The 22,146-nt window shown below is 36.1% G+C and overlaps 1 protein-coding gene across 1 annotated transcript in view; it reads left to right on the top strand.

Moving 5' to 3' along the window:
- The first annotated feature begins 6,664 nt into the window (after positions 1-6,664).
- LOC107668628 (protein FAM222A-like) overlaps positions 6,665-22,146 on the top strand; it is a 45,902-nt gene continuing 30,420 nt past the window's right edge. The window contains exon 1 of the mRNA XM_016460575.1: positions 6,665-6,996. The gene's annotated coding sequence lies outside the window, so the exon portion shown is untranslated. The remainder of the gene's footprint in view (positions 6,997-22,146) is intronic.

Here is a 22,146-nt window from a genome sequence, read left to right as displayed (position 1 = left end):
AAACTAGGGGACAGTGGGTGTGGCTTAGATAATAAACTAGGTGACAGTGGGTGTGGCTTAGATAAGAAACTAGGGGACAGTGGGTGTGGCTTAAATAAGAAACTATGGGGCAGTGGGTGTGGCTTAGATAAGAAAGTATGGGTAGTGAGTGTGGCTTAGATAAGAAACTGTGGGACAGTGGGTGTGGCTTAGATAAGAAAGTATGGGTAGTGAGTGTGGCTTAGATAAGAAACTGTGGGACAGTGGGTGTGGCTTAGATAAGAAAGTATGGGTAGTGGGTGTGGCTTAGATAAGACTATGGGTAGTGAGTGTGGCTTAGATAAGAAACTGTGGGACAGTGGGTGTGGCTTAGATAAGAAACTAGGGGTAGTGGGTGTGGTTTAGTATAGACGTGTGGGTGTGGTCTATAGTGGGCGGGACATTAGAACATCCCACACCTAACTTGAGTTCATGCTCAGTCCAGCAGCTACTAATCTGATATGGATGTTCATGGTTATAGAAAGTAAAGCATCTTGATGTACACAAGCAGTCAAAAGTTTTTGAACAGTAAGATTTTTAATGTTTTTTAAAGAAGTCTCTTCTGCTCACCAGTCCTGCATCTATTTGATCAGAAATGCTGGAAAAGCAGTAATATTATATAATGTTTACTATTTAAAACAGCTGTTTTCTATGTGAATATCTGTTAAACTGTAATGTATTTCTGTGATGCGCAGCTGTATTTTCAGCATCATTACTCCAGTCTTCAGTGTCACATGATCTTCAGAAATCATTCTAATATGCTGCTTTGCTGCTCAAGAAACATTTCTGATTATTATCAATGTTGAAAACAGCTGAGTAGAATTTTTTCAGGTTTCTTTGATGAATAGAAAGTTCAGAAGAACAGCATTTATCTGAAATAGAAATATTTTGTAACATTATAAATGTCTTTATCATCAATTTTAATAAATTTAAAGCATCCTTGCTGAATAAAAGTAATAATCGCTGTAATTTCTCACCCCCCCCTTTCTATTTCAGATCAATTCTGATCTTTGGAACTTTCTATTCATCAAAGAATCCTGAAAATAAATTTACTCAGCTGTTTTCAGCATTGATAATAATCAGAAATGTTTCTTGAGCAGCAAATCAGCATATTATACTGATTTCTGAAGATCATGTGACACTGAAGACTGGAGTAATGATGCTGAAAATACAGCTGCACATCACAGAAATACATTACAGTTTAACAGAGATTCACATAGAAAACAGCTGTTTTAAATAGTAAACATATTTCACAATATTACTGCTTTTGCTGTATTTCTGATCAAATAACTGCAGGCTTGACGAGCAGAAGATAATTCTTTAAAAAACATGAAAAAACTTGCTGTTCAAAAATTTTTGACTGCTTGTGTACGTCTGTTTTTAGGTGTAGAATTAAAATACAAAATCATTTTATAAAGTCACATTAAATTAACTGTTTTTAATTTTTTAAGGGAGGAGAACAGGTGATTGTTTGCAGCTGAAGAGTCCTTTACTAGCGCCACCTGCTGCTTCAGAGAAATAAACAGGTGTTGCGTGTGAATAATAATGTAGTATGATAATGAGTCGTTTTGAGAAAACATACCACATGCAACCCAACTGTTCTTAGCAAATCTTTACGTAACAAGGAAACATACTTCAATGCATTATAATTATATATTATATATATATATCATAGTTCAGATGCAACTTTTTTTCCCTGCATTCACAAACATTATCATGCTGGATAATTAGTGCAATTATTAAAGCTGCGCAAAATAGAAAATGGCATAAAACCTATAGTTTAACTTAGCGATTAAGTCTAGTTTTCCAGTGCAAATGTCTAAAGATTCTTCAATCTGGAGAACCTAAATGACAGAAGATAAGAAGTAAAACTGATCGAAATTAAGTGAGTTTATGATTAAAACAATATTTTATACTCATATTTTCATTCCTGTTCCGTTATGATTGAATAGAGTTGATAGTGTTTCTAAATGTTTCAGTTTATTTGCCAGTATTTAAAAAAAAAAATCTGAATGTAATAGAATTGAACTTACACACTGATGGGACTTATTTGCAGTGGTGGACAGTAACAGAGTAGCTTTACTTCGTAGAAGAAAATAAATCATTATGAAAATATAATGATATTTTCCTTAAAATGTTCTTCCTAACTTCAGGCCTTATTCTCATGTCGTATATAACTTTAAAACACTTTTTTCTTACTGGTGTAAATCAGATGGTCAGATCTGTTTTCTCTCAGGTACATCAGTGTAAGCTTCACAGTGAACATGTAGTAACATCACTCTCGTCAACGTAGTCAATATCAACAACACAAATATATCTTGACTCCATGTAGTGGTTATTTTGGGAAAATCCCAGGTATTTTGAGCAGTAGAATTATAACAAATATGTGCTAATATAAATTTAAATCAAGTAGCCTATATAAAATTGCAAAATAAATCTATCTATCAGTACTTTTTTACTTAAGTACATAAAAAATCGAGTACTTTTGTACTTTCACTCGAGTAAAATTGAAAAAGGAGTACTTTTACTTTTACTGGAGTACTATTTTATTATACGTATCTGTACTTTTACTCAAGTACTTCGTCCACCACTGCTTATTTGTGTGTTTTTCCTCTCAATAATGCGTTTTATGACTCTGTGTAACTTCTACATATTACATACTACAAATTACTAGTAACATGTTACAAAAAAATTAAAAGGGGGAAAGAAACATTTAGTTAAACATGAAGTTTTAACGTAGAAATTTTCATGTATTTTAATGAAAAACATACACCAATAATCTTCACACAAAAAACAACAATTTTTACAGTGTAGACAGGTGCAATTTATTTTCCAGAAAATATGATTGATAGAATTAATGATTAATGATTAATAAATTGATAATAATTTAATCAAGTTTATGAATTTAATAAAAAAATATTTTATAAATAGAAAATATGATTGATAGAATAAAGAATAAATAATTACTGATTAATAAATGTATAATAATTTAATAAAGTTTATGCATGTAATACAATTTATTTAAAGAATTAAATAATAAACGGAAACTATGACTGACAGCTTTGTCAGGTGTGTTGAGCTAAATATGCTTGGTGTTAAAGGGACAGTTCAACCAAGAATGAAAACTGTACAAAAATGTGTAAAATTCATCTGTGAATCCTGAAAAATTAAATGTATCACAGTTTCCACTAAAATATGAATGTTTTCAACATTGATAATAATCAGAAATGTTTCTCGAGCAGCAAATCAGCATATTAGAATGATTTCTGAAGATCATGTGACACTGAAGACTGGAGTAATGATGCTGAAAATACAGCTGCGCATCACAGAAATACATTACATTTTAACAGAGATTCACATAGAAAACAGCTGTTTTAAATTATAATAATATTTCACATTTTTCTGTATTATTGATCAAATAAATGCAGCCTTGCTGAGCAGAAGAGACTTCTTTAAACAATCTTTGTCATTCCAAACATTTGACAGAACACATTTTTAATATTCCTTTTTGTGGTGCATGAAAAAATAGATCAGCATCAGAGTTTGGAATGACACGAGGATGAATATCTATAAGTGTTTTGATGATTCTCGTACCTTCTTCCGGGCTTATGAGCTTCTATTAATAATCGACTGAACTTCATTCTGTTCTTGTGAGTCACTGAACTTCGGTTATGAATCAGTTTCATATGGAGGCGAACATTTTAATAAAACAAACAGGCCTGAACGGGCTTTACACCGCGGGATCTGAACTCAGGTATATGCCATAAACTATAAACTACAAGACAAACTCTTACCAGTCGATTATCGATCCGTGATTGACAGTAACGTCTGATATTGATCCAGAACTCGAACACAATCGCATTTACTGTGGAAACCCTGCTCAAACCCTTCCGAACCTCAAATCAAACGCTCATGAAAACATATTGATAATAAACACAAATCATCTTGTCGCATGTGCGGCGCAGTCCAGCAGAGGGCGCCACCGCGCAGAGGTCAGGCCTGGCTTCTGATTTCATCACAGCATGCTGCATGCAATGGTCATATTTAACTGTAAATGTATGTAGAGAGAGATATATATATATACACACATGGACATTTATGTATGATGGAGATGTTGATTGGTAAAGTGTATATTTTGTCATATGCATTTTATTGTTCCCCATTTGAGTTTGTAAATTGATATTGTTCAATAAAAATAAATATTTAACTGTAAATAGATCAAATAAATAATTAAATGACTGTTCATTGCTTAATATATCCAAGTGCTGCAAGTCAGATGAATAAAAAATGACAGTAAATGAACCAAGTGGAGTGTTATTATTGAGATATTATTGATTTTATTGTTATATTTCAATTTCAATTTAATTTTAGTTAAAGCTTTAATAATTCCGTTGTGTGTTTTTGTAATTTGTAGTTTTTAGTCTGTGTGTGTGTGTCTATATAGTTTTTGTTAATATTTATTTTAGGTTTAGTTTTGGTTATTGTAGTACATCAAGTTAACTAAATAAAAAAAAAAAAACATTTTGTATGTTTTTTATATATTAATCTTTAAAATAAATAAATAAATGATTATACAGCATCTTGTAATTCAGCTTCATTCATCGCACCCAAAACAAAAAAAAATTGCAGTGCTTTACAACGACAGGAAGAGCTAAATAAACTTATCACTGCATCTAAACCAACATCAACATCTACACACACACACACACACACACACACACACTTCACACCGCCTATCTGCATGATGAAGATTTATCAGCCTGTGTTTACAATAACTGTGCCAGATTGAGCAGCAGAGCATCTGACATACAAATATGCCTTTAAAAACATTTAAGGTGCTCAGTGTCAAAGCATGCTGAACAATGTGTGCTGATTTAATGATAATAGATGTCTGCTCTGCTGTTTGACTGAGAGGTTTTACTTCTCTTACATGAAAAGCATTGATAAATAAAATAAAATAAATAATAAAATAAAATAAAACAAGTAAAATGAGAATAAAAAGGGAAATTTGTGCAAAATGTGGTATTTGTTCCCACTGGAGGAGATTTGTATCACATTATCAGTAAGTCTGTTTAAAAATGTGAATTTCTTTTAAATTAAAAACGCTGAAATGTATGCATATGAACGACTGCTTTTGAGTTTAAAGCATATGAACTGTCTTCTTCCCTTGCTGATTTTTTTAATGCAATATCAAAGCCATTCTTCATGGAGATAGTCATTATTTTCCAATGAGACATCAAAAGAAGGGAAAAGGGCCATGGAAAATAAAATTAATTTGATGTACAATCCTCATCTTGTTATTTTCAGACGGCTGGAACACACTGAAGGACCTTCATGACTATTTCACTCTTCATAATTAGTCCTGGATTAGAATTTCAGATGATCCCGTAACATTAATAAGAGATTCAGTGCTCACTGTAAATCTGCATTATGATTTAGCCTGTGCTGAATGTTTTACTGTGACATTTAATTAAAGCTTAGATGTAATAATTTCTCAGTGAATTCAGTTTAGTCAAGGTCTCGCTGCCCTCAAATGTGCAGAGAAACAAAAACGGTCTCCGCTCTTCTCACAAATCTGTTGCAGCTATAAGCATTAAGAACAGCATACAGTCTCGAAAAATCACATATTTAATACTGGAAATCTTTGCATTTTGCATACAGACCCAATACTAAAAAAAAAAGCTATTGAACAACTGTCATTGCCCAGGAAAACAAACAAACAAACAAATAAGATTTACAATTGAACACATATTGAGACCTGGAGGGGCATGTTGTCACACTATATGGGGTAAGTTGTCACAGTGGCAAAATTTAACTGTAAAGAATTATGAAACACAGAACAATTCTGTTGCTTTCACATGAAATACTGGGAAGAGCAATAAAATGATCTATGTAAAATAAATAATTAAATAAGATGTATTTATTAATAATAACAACAATAATAATAATAAATAATAATAATGATTTGCAGGTGACTTTGTTTCTTCAGTAGAACACAAATGATGATTTGTAACTACAGCCGTTGCAGTCTATCAGTCGTATAATGCATGGCAATGGAATGGAACTACGCCAGAGCGCGTACACACCTCACGCACCGGATGCCTGCGCGCGCCCAAAGACAGTTGGACATAGTGGTGTATTAGAGGTAAAATATGATATAAATACTGTTCGGTTTCTGGCACAAACCGATCGTTTCGTGTCTTAGGACATCAATGTGTCGTCACGAGCCGCAGGGTTTAATTTGGATTTGTCTGTGCATGTTTTTTTTACTCTCATAGATTTTGTTACCATTGCCATGCATTATACGACTGATAGACTGCAACGGCTGTAGTTAAAAATCATCAAATGTGTTCTACTGAAGAAACAAAGTCACCTACATCTTGGATGCCCTGGGGGTAAGCAGATAAACATCACGTTTTCGTTTTTGGGTGAACTATCCCTTTAATTAAATAAAGTAAACGTGGTTGAATAGCAGGTGAATTAGAAACGCACATGACTGCGCTGCGCCTTTAAGATTTTCCGCGAACTCTCTGCCCCGCCCCCTGTCGCTAATGATTGGTCGGAACGCACGGCGTCTGTAATGTGATTGGTTTAGACTCCGTCAGCGGAATGACAGAGCGTCGCGTCGCTTGTGTGTGAGATCAGAAGATGAGGAGACACCGAGGAGAGTTTCGGCTCGCGTCTCATCTGATATCACACACAAACTCACTTCAGAAACCGGAAAACTTTCTGCATTCGAGCTTTTTATGCTTCATTTATCAGCTGGATTTGATCTTCAGCCGATGACTGGCGTGTTTCGGCTCACGGATGAAGCGTGTAGCAGGTGCATTTATCAGCTCCGTCAGAACATGAACTTCAGTCCCGTCACACCGAGCCGCTGGAGGGATCCGTGGAGATTTAACCCGCTGATGGATTCATGATCGCTGGAATATCGCTGGATTCTGCTGCGATCAGATGGTTTTAAAGCTTCAGTTCATGGTAAGTGTGATTCCGTTCTGTCTGTCCGGCAGCTGGATGATGAGCTTCATCTCATTCCACAGCTTCGTCTGCGTTTCTTTCTCCTCCGCTGAGGTAAATACTGTGCTAAACACTGAGGTAAATACTGTGGTAAACACTGAGGTAAATACTGTGGTAAACACTGAGGTAAATGCTGTGGTAAACACTGGTAAATGCTGTGGTAAACACTGGTAAATGCTGTGGTAAACACTGAGGTAAATGCTGTGGTAAATACTGTGTTAAATGCTGTGGTAAACACTGAGGTAAATGCTGTGGTAAACACTGGTAAATGCTGTGGTAAACACTGAGGTAAATACTGTGGTAAACACTGTGTTAAATGCTGTGGTAAACACGTAAATGCTGTGGTAAACACTGGTAAATGCTGTGGTAAACACAGGTAAATGGTGTGGTAAACACTGAGGTAAATGCTGTGGTAAACACTGTGGTAAATGCTGTGGTAAACACTGAGGTAAATGCTGTGGTAAACACTGAGGTAAATGCTGTGGTAAACACTGAGGTAAATGGGGGTTTGTCGTGAATTGAACGCATGTTGATGGTTGCGCGGTGTCTTTGATGTCACCTGACTGATGTGTGTGGCGGCGCTTTGATGTCTGTTACTGGAGTCTGTAAAACACACACAATCACACACACACACACACACACTCAGACAATCACACACACACACACACACACACACATTCTCACACAATCACACACACACACATTCACATTCTCACACAATCATACACACACACACACACACACACACACACACTCTCACACAATAACACACACAATCATACACACACACACATTCTCATACAATCATACACACACACACACACACACACACACACACACACAATCATACACTCACACATTCTCTATTACTTCTATTATACCTCTATTCATAATTCTGAAAATGTTAGTGGTTACATCTGAATATTTTCACAATCATACACATTTGATTGATTTCTTTATCTGAGACACAGAGTTTAGGACACAGAATAGGACACATGCTTATTCGTTTCATTTCCTATTTGGCTTTGTATATGCTTTATTTTTTAAGATGCCAGTGTTTCCTGCCAATAACTATGCAAAGATTTGATGTCAAAACCAGTATCATTAAAATATTTCTTATTATGCTTTTAAAGGGTTAGTTCACCCAAAAATGAAAATTAGGCTGTGTTTTACTCACCCCCGAGGCATCCTAGGTGCATATGACTTTCTTCTTTCAGACGAATCCAGTCGGAGTTATATTAAAAATTGTCTTTGATCTTTCAAGCTGTTTAATGGCACTCAGCGGGTGTTGCATGCATCAGTCCAAAAGAAGTTAAATAAAAAGCGCCCATCCATAAAAAAAGTGTCTCTCACACGGCTCCGGGGGGTGAACAACGGCCTCCTGTAGCGAATCCATGCGTTTTTGTGAGAAAAATATCCATATTCAAAATGTAATAATCACTTTAATGTAGCTTGCACGCACTGTTGTAAACGGAAGCAGTTCCGGGGGAATGACGTATGAGTTCAGCGTTTAAATAGGGTAATCTGTAACCTATGCGCTCAATGCACGTCACAGTTCCGGATTGGCTTATACCGGCTGACAAACTTCCTGTTACACTGACCGCGAAATTCTAGTTCACTTGACCGACAGACAGACCGACAACAGGCAAACATGGCTCTCTTTTACACTCGCTGGCTGCGTCCGAAACCGAAACCGCCTACTCAATGAGTAGGTACTTAATTTCATTAAGTACTTACTTGACGAGCGCTAAAAGAGTAGGTACTCTACAGCCAAATCTAATTAAGTATGAATGCGATCCAGGCATCATCCGCCATGTTGACATTATCAAGTGATCTACGACGTTATAACAAGCACAACAGACACGAGCGACAGGTTTGATTGATCTCTCTGTAAATATTTTGATGTTTATGAAATTTCCTCATTTTGTGGTCTCGTTGAAGAAACAGCTGCCCTTTTATTGTGATTGTAGTATAACCAATACATTTTGGGGTGATTCAAATTTTTATATTTACTAATATGACCCACAGTTTAATCCTTAAATATATTATTATTTATTACTAAAACCCAAAATCGTTATCTCTTGAATATGTTGTTACTTTATTTTATGTGCAAAATCTTTAATCCACAAGCAAAACCGGCTTAAATCTCCTTTGTTTTCCTCTTTTTCTTGTTGAATTTAACTTTCATCCCTCCAGCTTATAAACAACAAATGCAATATTTTGATGAATTTATTATATGAATATTATGATTATTCAAAGATATTTAACCTTGTCATTGTGCCTTTTTTCTGTGCATATAATGTATGCAGACCCATTATATTTATTTTTTCTGCTGTTTGTCATTATGATTGTTCATTGTTAAAGATACTAGCATCTTTCCCTGAGCTTGTATGTAATAAGTTCTGCAGTATTAATAAAAAAAAAAGATCAAGATGGACAGGTGCACTAACACCTCATAGCATCAGTAACTCCACAAGCCTACCTAGTACAGTTTTCCTCAGCGTTTGTAATATCTGCACAAAGGAGACGTCGATCAGCTGGTAGAAGATCTCGCCTTTGGAGAAGACTGTTAATTTTACACTTGAAAAATGTAAGTATTACTACTTAAAAATTAAGATTAACCCAGAATGCATTGCTAGCCCACCCCAACACTTATGAACAATAATAATGATAAATGCTTACCAATAATTATATAAATGCACAGGAATCAAGAATCAGAAAAGTGCTGTGATAACTCTGTTTGAAATTACAATCATTAAAATAAACTACAACTTAAGATTTAAAAGATGTTTTATTCATTTCTGTAGTATACTCACTCAAAGCCTTTGATGGCAGCATTCTGCTTTCTGGTGAAGAGGGCTTCAATAGCCGCTCTCGTCTCCGCCGGATAAGCAGACGTGTGTGCTCATCTGTCTCTGTAAACATCCAGACAAGAGTCAAGTTTCCTCTGAGATTTGTGTGCTCAAAAGTATTAAGTAGTGTTAAGTAGCTTTTTATCCAACACAAATGTTCCTCAATTTTTCAACAGTACTAATGGACAAATAAAATAGATTACTTATATTTAGTTACTTTATGGAAATGTATTTACATTACTTACATTCATCTATTGCAAACAGTGCTGATAACAGTGAATTGTACTACACAATAACACACATATACATCATTCAGATGTCTACTTTAGGACCTGTTGATGATTATAAAGACATTCAGAACATGTTCAATGATGGATGGTAAAACCCTATTCGGAAATATGAGAGGTACGTGAGCGCAGCCCCCATAACGTTACCTTACAGTAGGCCTATGCCAGATAGGTATAGCTAATGTAAGGCTACAGCCTACGTACAGTTACAACTACGTCCATAACTCGAAATGGTCATATAAAAAAAACACTTTACCAGTGTGCTAACGGCTTACATAACAAATAATAATCACAAAATGGTTTTACCTTGTGTAAAAGCGAATATCCTCATCAGACCCCGCGAATCTCTGGAGGCCAAAGCGGCTATTCACCTTGGCTTGCTCCAGCTGTTTCCGCAGATCTTCTATCTCTCTCTTCAACTCCTCATTTTCACATAGTGATAAGTCCAGAGCTGCAGGCTCCGGAACTGAACAATAATCATGTCCGACTGTATGTCCTCGATCAATTTCCATTTCGTTTTCCTCCATATCTGATTCCGGTAGCAGTGGTCACTCTTGTCGTTCCCAAACACTTAACCTCGGCGGCTGCATTTGGCGTTCACGGTTCCACTCAAATACTGAAGGGACAGCACCTTTTTTCAGACGCCTCCTACTTGTTCCTTCCACAAAATCATCTGGTTTGAAATGTACACTGCATACCTTTGTGTGTTTCGTGATTTGGAAGTTGATCCTTCTAATGTTTACAATCCATTTTTTCCTGATCTCTTCCTTCACCGGAAAGGAATGAAAACTAGCACAGGAGTTGTAGCGTGAAGACACAGAGCACAGCGGGACACTACAGTGCTCCGACGCTGCCTTCATTTGCTTTTGACGTCGGAAAACCGTCTTTTCCATGGATATGGAGAAGATATAAACTCGATTTAAAACAGTATAAAACTACGACGTTTTCTTTGTTGTTTTAGTGAGGGGGCGTGACTCCCACACAGCTGATGGTTTCTCTTAGTTACCATACAAACCGGAAGCGCCCTTGCCGGTATAAAGTATGAGCGGAAATACATTACAATTTTCATTGCTTAGAGCCCATTGCATTTCCAAAGTAACCTTCCCAACACTGTGTGTATATATATATATATATACATATATGTCTCCATTCTGTCTCAGCTACGCCCGCATCAGTGAGATTCTGGTGTGTGTGTGTGTGTGTGTGATAGATGAGCTCCTCATTTACTCCCTGCAGACAGTGATTGACTGATATATCTGATGAATCAGCTCATATTTGTTCATTTTACAACCGCTGGCAAAAATGATGGAATCACCACACTTAGGGGCCGTTTACACGACAACGTTTTCAGCCAAAAACGGGAAACTTTTTATGCGTTTTGCCTGTTCGTTTACACGACAACGGCGTTTTGGGGACTGAAAACGCATATTTTTGAAAACGGGTTTCAAAGTGCAAGTTTTTGAAAACGGCACTGTTATCGTTTCCGTGTAAAGACCCAAAACGGGAATCTTTGAAAACGGTGACATCATGCGCGTGCGTAGTGCGTGTTAGGTATGTAGACATGCGCAGTACGTGTTGATTTTAAAGGCAAGCGCAAACAAACATACACAACAATGGCGGAGTACATGGTACTGTTGTTGCTCCTCAAGAGTTTGCTAACGCTTCTTCAGCAAAGTGTGGATTTACTTCACCAATATTACAACCAACAGCGGAGACGCATCATATACAACATATAATCGTCACTTCCCTACAGGCACTGTTTACTAACACGGTGACAGCGCCAACTACTAGCCTGGCATACGCAATACAGCGTTTTTGGCCGTTTTCGCGGATATATGAAAACGTTGTCGCGTATACGTGAAACTTTTTAAAAACACAAGGGAAAAACTTTTCCGTTTTTGACTACATCGTTGTCGTGTAAACGTAGCCTTAGAAGATGTTCACCCAAATTCTTTACTTCATAAAAAAATAAACGAATCACAGATACGAGAAAACAATTTTTGTTTAATAATTCAATATTCTGGTTATGTGAAACATACCTCAAATGAGATTAAACTCTTTTAATTAATGGAAAATTATTTTACATATCAAGTAGAGGAAAAAAATATGGAGTCATCAACCAAAAAACACAGTACTTTCTTGCTCCTCCTCTGGCTTTTATGACGGCCTGAATTCTTTGGGGCGTGGACTTCACGAATGAAAAACAATATTTTTCTTCAAGCTGGTTCCAACTTTATCGAATAGCGCTTGACAGATCAGCTTTGCAAGATCAGTTTTTTCAATTTCTACCATATATTTTCAATCGGATTGAGATCCGAACCGATTACTGAGGGGATATGCCTTTAACACTCTTTGTTCTGTGGCAAGATGCATTATCATCCTGAAAAATGATCATTATCACCAAACATCTTTTCTATTGATGGAATGAGAAAAGTGTCCGAAATTTAATTGCATTGACTGTTGAGGTAAGAATCACCATCTCCCCGGTCCTTTACCTGACACATGCAACCCCATATCATAAACGAGCTGGGAAATTTGCTTGTTTTCTTCAGGCAGTCATCTTCATACATTTCATTAGAATGGCACCAGACAGAAGTTCCAGCATCATCATCTTGTCCGATGCAGATTTGTGATTCATCACTGAATATCGCTTTCATCCACACTCCATGACTGCTTCTCTTCAGCCCACTGTAACCTTGCTTTCTTCTGTTTAGGTGTTAATGCTGGTTTTCGTTTGGCTTTTCTATATGTAAATCCCACTTCATCCAGCCGGTTTCTTACAGTTCTGTCACACACATTGACTCCTGTTTCCGCCCATTTGTTTTTCATTTGTTTTGTTGTGCATTTTCTATATTCAAGGCAAATTGCTTTGAGTTTTTTATCCTGACGCTTTGATGTCTTCCTTGGTCTGCCTGTCTCTTTTCCTTATGTAACCTTTCCATTTTGTTTATATTTGCACCTAATTTTAGAAACAGCTGACTGGGAACATCCGACTTCTTTTGCCACACTCTGTGTTGGATTTCCATCTTGAAGGAGTTTTATAATTTTTTCCATCGTTTCAGCTGGCAGCTCTCTTGTTGGGGCCATGTTTCCTCTCAATTAGCCAAGTCCAACAGCTCGTTAAGGTTTGTGAGCGCTCTCTTTTAACGGCTGACTAATTAGCATTTTAGATATGTGCCGGTGTTTGTTTCAGAAATGCAAATTATGAGCCGATTCCATAATTTTTTCCTCAAATTGAATGATTCCATAATTTTTTTTCCTCTACTTGATATGGAAAATAATTTTCCATTAATTAAATATTTTAATCTCATTTGTTTGAGGTATGTTTTACGTAACCAGAGTGTTGAATTATGAAACAAAAATTGTTTTGTGTCATATCTGTAATTTGTTTATTTCTTATTAAGTAAAATATTTGCATGAACATCTAAGTGTGATGATTCCATAATTTTTGCCAGCGGTTGTATTTGTTTGACTGATGAACAGAAGTGTTCCGAATCTACCAACAGTTTTCACAATTGATTATAAATCTTCACGTTTGAAGATTTGAAAGATATATTAAAGGTCCCATATTGTACACCTTTCTGGAGTTTTATTTTAGGTTTTGATGTCCTTAAGAATATATATTTGCGGTATAAGTACCAAAAACCATCTCAATATATTTTTACAGCTCCTCGGTGCCAGAATCGACGTAATACAGCCTCAAATTAGAAATTTGATCGCATATCTGCTGCCACTGCCAGACAAAAAACCGACGACAGCTGTGGTTAAACGCGATAAAACGAGCAGACTGAACAGAAACGATCGTCAAAACTGCTAGCGTTTGCAGCGCACACTTCTTATCAGAAAAGGTTCAATAAAGTATAGTTTTTTGTTGTTATGGGCGCGTCTACAGATTTCTTGCCATATGTTTCTTGCATCGCACGACTATGTCTTGTATGAAATAATGTCTGTGTGCATGTGTGTAAAACAACAAAATTACGATTTATATATAGGTAACCAAGGAAACACTGTATCATTGCTGTTCATAAGTGCAGCTCTGCTTTGTTTACAGCGGTAACCAAGGAAACGCTTTAAGCGCCACCTGCTGGCAGAGAGTGAATCTGCGTCTCGTTCAGCTCGTCTGCTGTTTCTGTTTCATGCAGATAGTTTTTATGTATAGTTTCACAAAACTGAAAACCATTCACAAACCATTCTGTTTTTGCTTCAAATTCCGAAATTATACAATCTAATTTAGATTAAAAATAGCTCATGTTGCATGTATGCTGCATCTTTGTTTGGATCGTGATTAAAATGCAGTTGTTGCCTCTAATTTTAAATGGAAAGAGCACAGACAAAGCCTTAGTTTGTTTATATGAAGAGATTTGTTTTATTTGTGTTACGTATTTATTTGATTTGGGGTTTGTTTTAAAATTTCTATTTAGTTTTGTTATTTTAATTTACATTATATTAAAATGTTGTGATTTAGCAGACGCTTTAATCCAAAGCGACTTACAAATGAGGACAATTGAAGCAAACAAAACCAACAACAGAGCAATAATATGCAAGTGCTATATTAGTATATTATTATAGTGTTATATTTCAATTCCAGAAAGAAACATGCAGCATTTGTTTAATGCATCCTTAATGAATAAAAGTATTAATTCTGTATTTATAATTTGTCTTAAATCTCATTTTGTTAAAAACAATCGTGAATCGAATCGTGAGTTGAGTGAACCGTTACAACCCTAGTGTTTACTAATATCAGCATTATTGTGTATCTCATTTGCTGTCATGATCTTGCAGGCATTAGATGAACTGGTCAGGCAGTATCAATCACACTCGCTCAGTCCTTCTCTCTCTCATAATACTCGACTCCACATAATACAGTGAGCTTTTAATACAGTAATACAATAAGCTTTCAATGAAGCAACTCAGCGTTCCTTCATTACTAGTTCTAAAGTTAAGCTAAAGTTGAGTTGTTAAACTGTCAAACTGAGATTTGAATGAAGTAGATCTGCACAAAAGAGGGTTTTTAAAGACACTCCGTTGTTGTTTCTTATGTATTTACACACTCGTGCCATCGAACTGTTGTATAAATGCAATATCACACTCATAGCCGTGCGATATGGCTGTATATCAGCACAGATATGATTACCTACTACAGCTGAATCACAGCCGTGCCGATATACAGCTATATCGCACTGCTACTCATGTGATCTGTGTGTGTGTTAATGACCACATTTCATCTGTAAATGTGAAGATATTTAGATGAAGGAACACTGTTTTCTGGTGTATCTGTGCAGTGAGTGTCCAGTGCTTCAGCTCAGAGTCACTGCTTTTCTTTCCACATAAAGACAGTAGTGGTAAGAGAAGGAAAGCTCAGAGATGTGTGCGGGTCTCTCTGGAAATCAGCCGATGCTTTGAACACTTTCTGCAGCTCTATGAAGCTGTGTGGTTTGTCATGTCCGTCACTTCTTCAGTTCTTCATGCTGCTCACATGTGCTAGTTAAGGGCAGTGGTGTAGTGGAGGGTATACGCAGGTATACGGCGTATACCCACTTCTTTATCAGTCGGCTTTGCGTATACCCACTTCTAAATCCCCTCTGATGCACATCATTCATTAGTGTCCTGCATTAGACAAAGTCATGACAGTCCACCACATGAATAGCTAATCCAATCGCATGTAAAAAAACAAAAAACAAATATTCCCTAAAAACACCCAGTAAAGACAGTGATGCGGTCAGGACCGTGGCGCCGGCTTCCTTTGAAATATGTTTGATGATTGCGCCTGCGCCCTCGCCAGCTCCGTCAGTCAGAGAGGATGCCGATTGCCGACAGTGATAGAGATGCTGCTTCTTCATGCGCGAGAGCATGTCAGGGGATGCGTGGTAAAATAATAGTTCATTATTGATTACTAATTTGAATCAGTACATTACAACGAAAACAATATCTTAAAAACCTCCTGTGAACTTTTCAGTCCAAGGATCCATTAAACGAATGCGTTCAAACAGTAAATTCAATACAGCTCTAATACAGAGAAAACCCAACCGATTTCATCAGAGATTGTAGAGAGTCGAGTCCAGATGTCAGTAAATTATTATTTTCAGCGTGTATTTGGTTTAAAAGCACGAGTGTTATACTGGATGGTGACTGAAGGTGTTTTAGATTATGCGCTGGTCTAGTTATTCTGAATGGATCGTATAGTAGCATGTACAGTAAGATCAAGACAGCAGGTTTAGTGGTCTTTTGGCGTCTCCCTGTGGTCCTATTTGATATCGCAGCTTGACTGGTGCTTATTTATATTAAAAAGGTGGTGGGGATAAATTCTGGATAAATTGATAGTCACGACATTATTCTCATGCGAACAGACAAATAAACAAAATGGCATGTAATGTACTAGAGGTTCTGACAAAATGTTAATTGCTGCAGTCTATTTTTTTTTTTATTTGAATTATTGCAAAATCTGCACCTCTTCTGTGGCAAATTTTAATTTCATAATGATTCTTACTCCGTGAAGTCAAGCAGCAGAAGTTAAGTGACAATATGCAAATACTACTGGCCCATTTTGGGGTGAACTAAATATACAAGACTAGTTTTACGCGTCACTGTTTATAACACATGTCATGGGGCATAAATTAAGAGTATACCCACTTCTCCAGGCACCACTACACCACTGGTTAAGGGTGTTCAGTCACCAGCACACGGTGACATCACTGACACACTGGGTCATGTGATCACAAACTTCCTTTCCATTGTGGTTATTGTATTAACATGAAGTTGTTAAATATGTTTATTATATAATTTTACTCAAACCATCATCTCAAATAAAAAAATTGCTTTTTACTGTTAATTGAACATTGTAGAAGGTGCGTTTACTGTGTGTATCTGCTGACCAAGGCTGCATTTATTTGTTTAAAAATACAGTAAAAATTGTGAAATATTATTATAATTTAAAACCGCCATTTTTTATGTGAATATCTATTAAACTGTAATTTATTTCTGTGATGCGCAGCTGTATTTTCAGCATCATTACTGCAGTCTTCAGTGTCACATGATCTTCAGAAATCATTCTAATATGCTGATTTGTTGCTCGAGAAACATTTCTGATTATTAGCAATGTTGAAAACAGTTGTGCTGCACAATATTTTTGTGGAAACTGTGATACATTTTGTTTTTCAGGATTCACAGATGAATAGAAATTTCAAAAGAACAGCATTTATTAAAAAAATAGAAATCTTTTGTAACATCATAAATACATCCACTTAATGCGTCTTTGATGAATAAAAGTATTCATAAAAAAAATTGTAAAAATCAGACTGACCCCAAACTTTTGAATGATTGTGTATATAACTGTGATCAAATACACAAAGTCAGAAATACAGAAACTCCTTCATTGCAAACCACCGAATTAAAAGTTTGGTTTAACTTGAAGAAATTATGACAGAAATATATTACAACTTAAAATAAATATTGTTTTAATCTTACTTACCCCAGTCTTTTGAATGGTATATTTGATAATTTATAATAATCAGAAATGTTTCTTGAGCAGCAAATCAGCATATTAGAATGATTTCTGAAGATCATGTGACACTGAAGACTGGAGTAATGATGCTGAAAATACAGCTGCGCATCACAGAAATAAATTACAGTTTAACACGTATTCACATAGAAATCAGTTGTTTTACATTCTAATAATATTTCAAATTTTTTACTGTATTTTTGATTAAATAAATGCAGCCTTGGTGAGCAGAGGAGGCTTTATTGTACTTTGCTCTGCTCCTCAGCTGAAGGTCTGCTGTTTGTGAAGGTGAAGTGATTAGTTGCTCAGCCGCTCCACTTACAGGGATGATGTCAATCTTCTGGTTGCTAAGCAACTTTCTCTCTGCATCCACACTAATCACCTTTTATCTGCTGAGGTTGTGGTGTGTAATTATAGGCTGGCTGCCGTCCTCTGAAATCGGCCTAATTGCTCGTTTTATTTTTATAGGATAAAGACACTGGGTGAAAGGGGACGGGGGTATTAGAGTTATTAAAGTTTGCTAAGTGATTTCTATCTCTGCCCCCGTGAACCAAACAAACCAGCAGGTCATTTAGTGTGATTTCTGAAGCGCAGCGTGTCGAGTCGTGGGACGCAGGTGGAGGTCATTCAGGATTAGCGCTCGCAGACTAAAGTCCATTTTCTGGGTGAAGACGTGGCTTCGTCTGCGGCGTCCCGCGCCGAGCCGTCATTAAGAGGTTCTGCCGTGTGTGAATGCCCTGCAGGAAGCATTTGGCCCATCTCTTCATGAGCTCCCTGTTTTATTAACATTTTTAATGACTTGAAGGATTCAGTGACCCTTAACAGCATAATGAATTGCCCCGCGAGTCTCCCGGGTGAGGAACGACACTCACTGAGACCAGAGAGATGCTTTATCAGCGCTGCTCTGATAGATGAATTCATCCAGCACAGCCGTTCATTAGATGAGATGTGGGCATTCTGATGAGAATTTCATTAAATGTAATGCAGTGATCATTAAACTTAAATATTTACTTGAAGTCGCCCTGAGATTTTAAGTTAATATTACAGTAATTTATAAGCACGTTTGCATGTTCACAGCTCTCTGTTATCAGTAATGGTCACATTGATATGCAGGTAAACAAATAAAATATTTCATAATTTTTAGTGTTTAAGTGTTTCGATTTTATTTTACATTTTTATGACTTAGTTATTAGCTTTTATTAACTCACAACTCCTTGCATTTCATTGACGAAACCCAGTTGGTGAAACACTGATATAATATAATGTTTAATGTACTTTATATGGTTTATAACAAAGAATGGAATATCTTTTCTTTCTTTCTTTCTTTCTTTTTTTATATCAATGTGGTACAAAATAATCTAGGGCCCAATGAAATCCGCTTTATTTTTTACTAAGGTCCGTTTTTTTTGTTTTTTTTTATTAAATAAAATTCTGTTTTTTCCATTTTCATTTTTCTGGACTTTAATGGTTAAATTTAAATTCCTCTCAATTAGCCAAGTCCAACAGCTCGTTAAGGTCTGTGAGCTCTCTCTTTTAACGGCTGACTAATTAGCATTTTAGATATGTGCCGGTGTTTGTTTCAGAAATGCAAATTATGAGCTGATTCCATAATTTTTTCCTCAACATTGAATGATTCCATCATTTTTTCCCTCTACTTGATATGGAAAATAAATAATTTTCCATTAATTAAAATATTTTGTTTAATCAGATATTTTAATTAAAATAAAAAAGCATGTCTAATTTAATTAATTCATGAAACTTATACAATGTAACAAATAATAATAAAAAATATTATTGAAAAAAATTTAAAAGCTTAATTTATTATTATTATTATTTCCCCAGAGGTTCTATGTTCTTATTTTTTCTGGATTTATGATTTAATACAAATTTATTATAAAAAACAGTGGTAATCAAATGAAGGCATAAAACATTAACAATTAAAACAAAAATGTAAATCTATAATAAAAATGTTAAAATTCCCTTTATTTTTGGAAAATCAAAGTGCTACAGAGATTTATTGCTAAAAATAAAACATTGACGATAAGTATTGTGATTATTAAATAAAGTTTAAAATAAAATTGTAAAATGATTACTTTAAGTACATTCTACCATAGAATAGTAATATATTTCTGTCATAATTTCTTCAAGTTAACCCGAACTTTTATTTTTGGGGGTTGTATATCTTTGCCTCCGTGTTTTCCATAGGCTCCTAATAATCGTATTCAAAACTGGGATAAACTAGTTAGTTCAAAACTAATCCAAAAGTAGTCAGAATACACTACCTAAAATGTCTAGTCTAATAAATCACGTTACTAATTACAGTTGTCATCATGTACTGAGTAATAGCAGTCGTTATGAGAGTTGGTTTGTTGGCTGAAGCTGCAGTCGCTGTATAATCTGTCAGAGCTTCACAGAACATTTACATGTGATTGCGCTCGTAAAGAGCGGCTCAGATCTCTTTTATAAATGCTGGAATGTAAATAGTGCGTGTTTCCTATCGGAGGCTTTTGTGAGATGTGCTTGAACAGTTTCAGAGGTTATTTAGCAGCTCGCCTCAAAAGAAACATCTTTGTCTTCTCTCCTGTGCTCTGATACCAATTATGCTAAGCGTTAGGAAATTTAAACGGGACCGTCTCTTATCGGCTAATCCTAGATTCCATTAAAAATGCATGAGGAGCTTTAGGGATGAATCGGGCGATGTAGCGTGTCGAACTCTCTCTCTCTCTCCCCCGCGGCCCCAACTGGGGGAAACGGCCCTGTTATCTGCTTATTATTCTGATAGGGTCCCGTCTCCACAGAGAGCGGGTCTATTCAGCGCCGCTGGGGCTTTGAGACGGGCTAAACACAGCTTTGATGTGCCGTTTCACCCCTGATCTCCAGCTTCGGTCACTCAACCTGAAGGAGACGATTGGGAAAAATCCAGCATTTGACGACGAGGAGCTTCAAAATTCACTTTCCAGTTCTTAACCTGAGAGACAGATCTATAGGACATCAATAGAGCTGATTTGACACAACCCTTGTAGATATGAGAATACCAGTGATATATACTGTATATTAGGCCTGGGCGATAAAACAGTATCGATATTTATCGACGGTACACCTTCTTCGATATCGATAGAAAAATTGTTCGATATAGCACACGATATAGGCACGTGCTATGAGTGACGCAGACAGCACACACAAACACATGCTGAAATGAGTGCTGTGCCTGTGATGAGGAGATTGTGAATAAAAAAATGAATATTAGTCTAATTTAAAATAAACATTTGCATTTGAATGTTAGGTGTGCGTCAGGGAGCGTCATCAGTGGAGCTCGAGATGCGGTGATGATGATGTAAGTGACGTTTGTTGCATTTTAATGTTTTGTTAGTCTAGCCCACGAGACGCGCCGCTGCTGCGTTATTCATTCAAAATATTAGAGAAATATAGAAGCTCAATGCGGAGAAGATCTTGATTAGGTTAAAACCGAAACCAAGCCAATCACACAGAACGCATATTCAGCGTGTTTTTAGACGGACAAATATGACTGCTGTACTCGCGTCACACAAGAGATGTACAGAAAGCCATGCAAAGTTAAAACAGTTTAAACTTTTAGAAAACACGTCACGAATTTGTAACGGTTTATTTCGGTTTAAGCCATCAAACTGACGTCATCAGAGCCAGAACGCCACTCCAGAGCGGAAACACATTTTCAGTTTTTGATTAAAGATTATGATGGCCTACAATTTATTAATTTTTTTTCCCGGTGTATTGACTTCCACGGTTTAAGTGTTCACCACAAGACTAGTAATGTGCACTAAAAAAGTAGGATCATTTTTGATTTCATGACGACTTTAATCATTTTTAATACCATTGGCAAAACTATACTGTATACTGCCATATAGATATTTTAATATCTCAGACGTTTTTTTGTCCATCCATTTTTTGTCAAGGCAATCATTATTTAAAGTTTTGAAATTGGTTTAATCCAAGTCTTCTAAAAAAGACACATTTGCGTTATATGATAAACAGATTTTAATATAGGCTTTTATTTACATACATATAAACATTGATCAATTACCATTACAAAAATCTTAAACATTTGCTCAGTCTGTGTATTTGTGTCTTTAAAATAGGGTAACTTTGTTGCAAACGTTTACAGCACGAGGAAGCATGATTTAAAATTTTATTTCAAACTGAATTGAATTTACAAAAAAAAGACAAGCGCACAGTCAGTAATAAAAATGATATAAACAAATGACCTAAATTCAGATGAGGTATTCAAAATATGACAACACTGAATTTTTATAAGCAGTGTTTTAAGAGCCATATATGTGGTTTGTTTAGATAATCAGGAGTGGATCTATTCTACTTGACAAAGTTTAATCCAGGAGCAAAGAGAAATAATTTCTGCTTTAAAAGTACGGAGAGATCGCGATTGCACACAGTCTGCGCACAAGCAATATCGGAGTGAGAGGACAGGCAGTTCAGTTGT

Source organism: Sinocyclocheilus anshuiensis, unplaced genomic scaffold (genome assembly GCF_001515605.1).
Source record: "Sinocyclocheilus anshuiensis isolate Anshui unplaced genomic scaffold, SAMN03320099.WGS_v1.1 scaffold116, whole genome shotgun sequence".
Taxonomy (NCBI): Eukaryota; Metazoa; Chordata; class Actinopteri; order Cypriniformes; family Cyprinidae; genus Sinocyclocheilus; species Sinocyclocheilus anshuiensis.
This window is presented reverse-complemented; position numbering and strand designations above follow the sequence as displayed.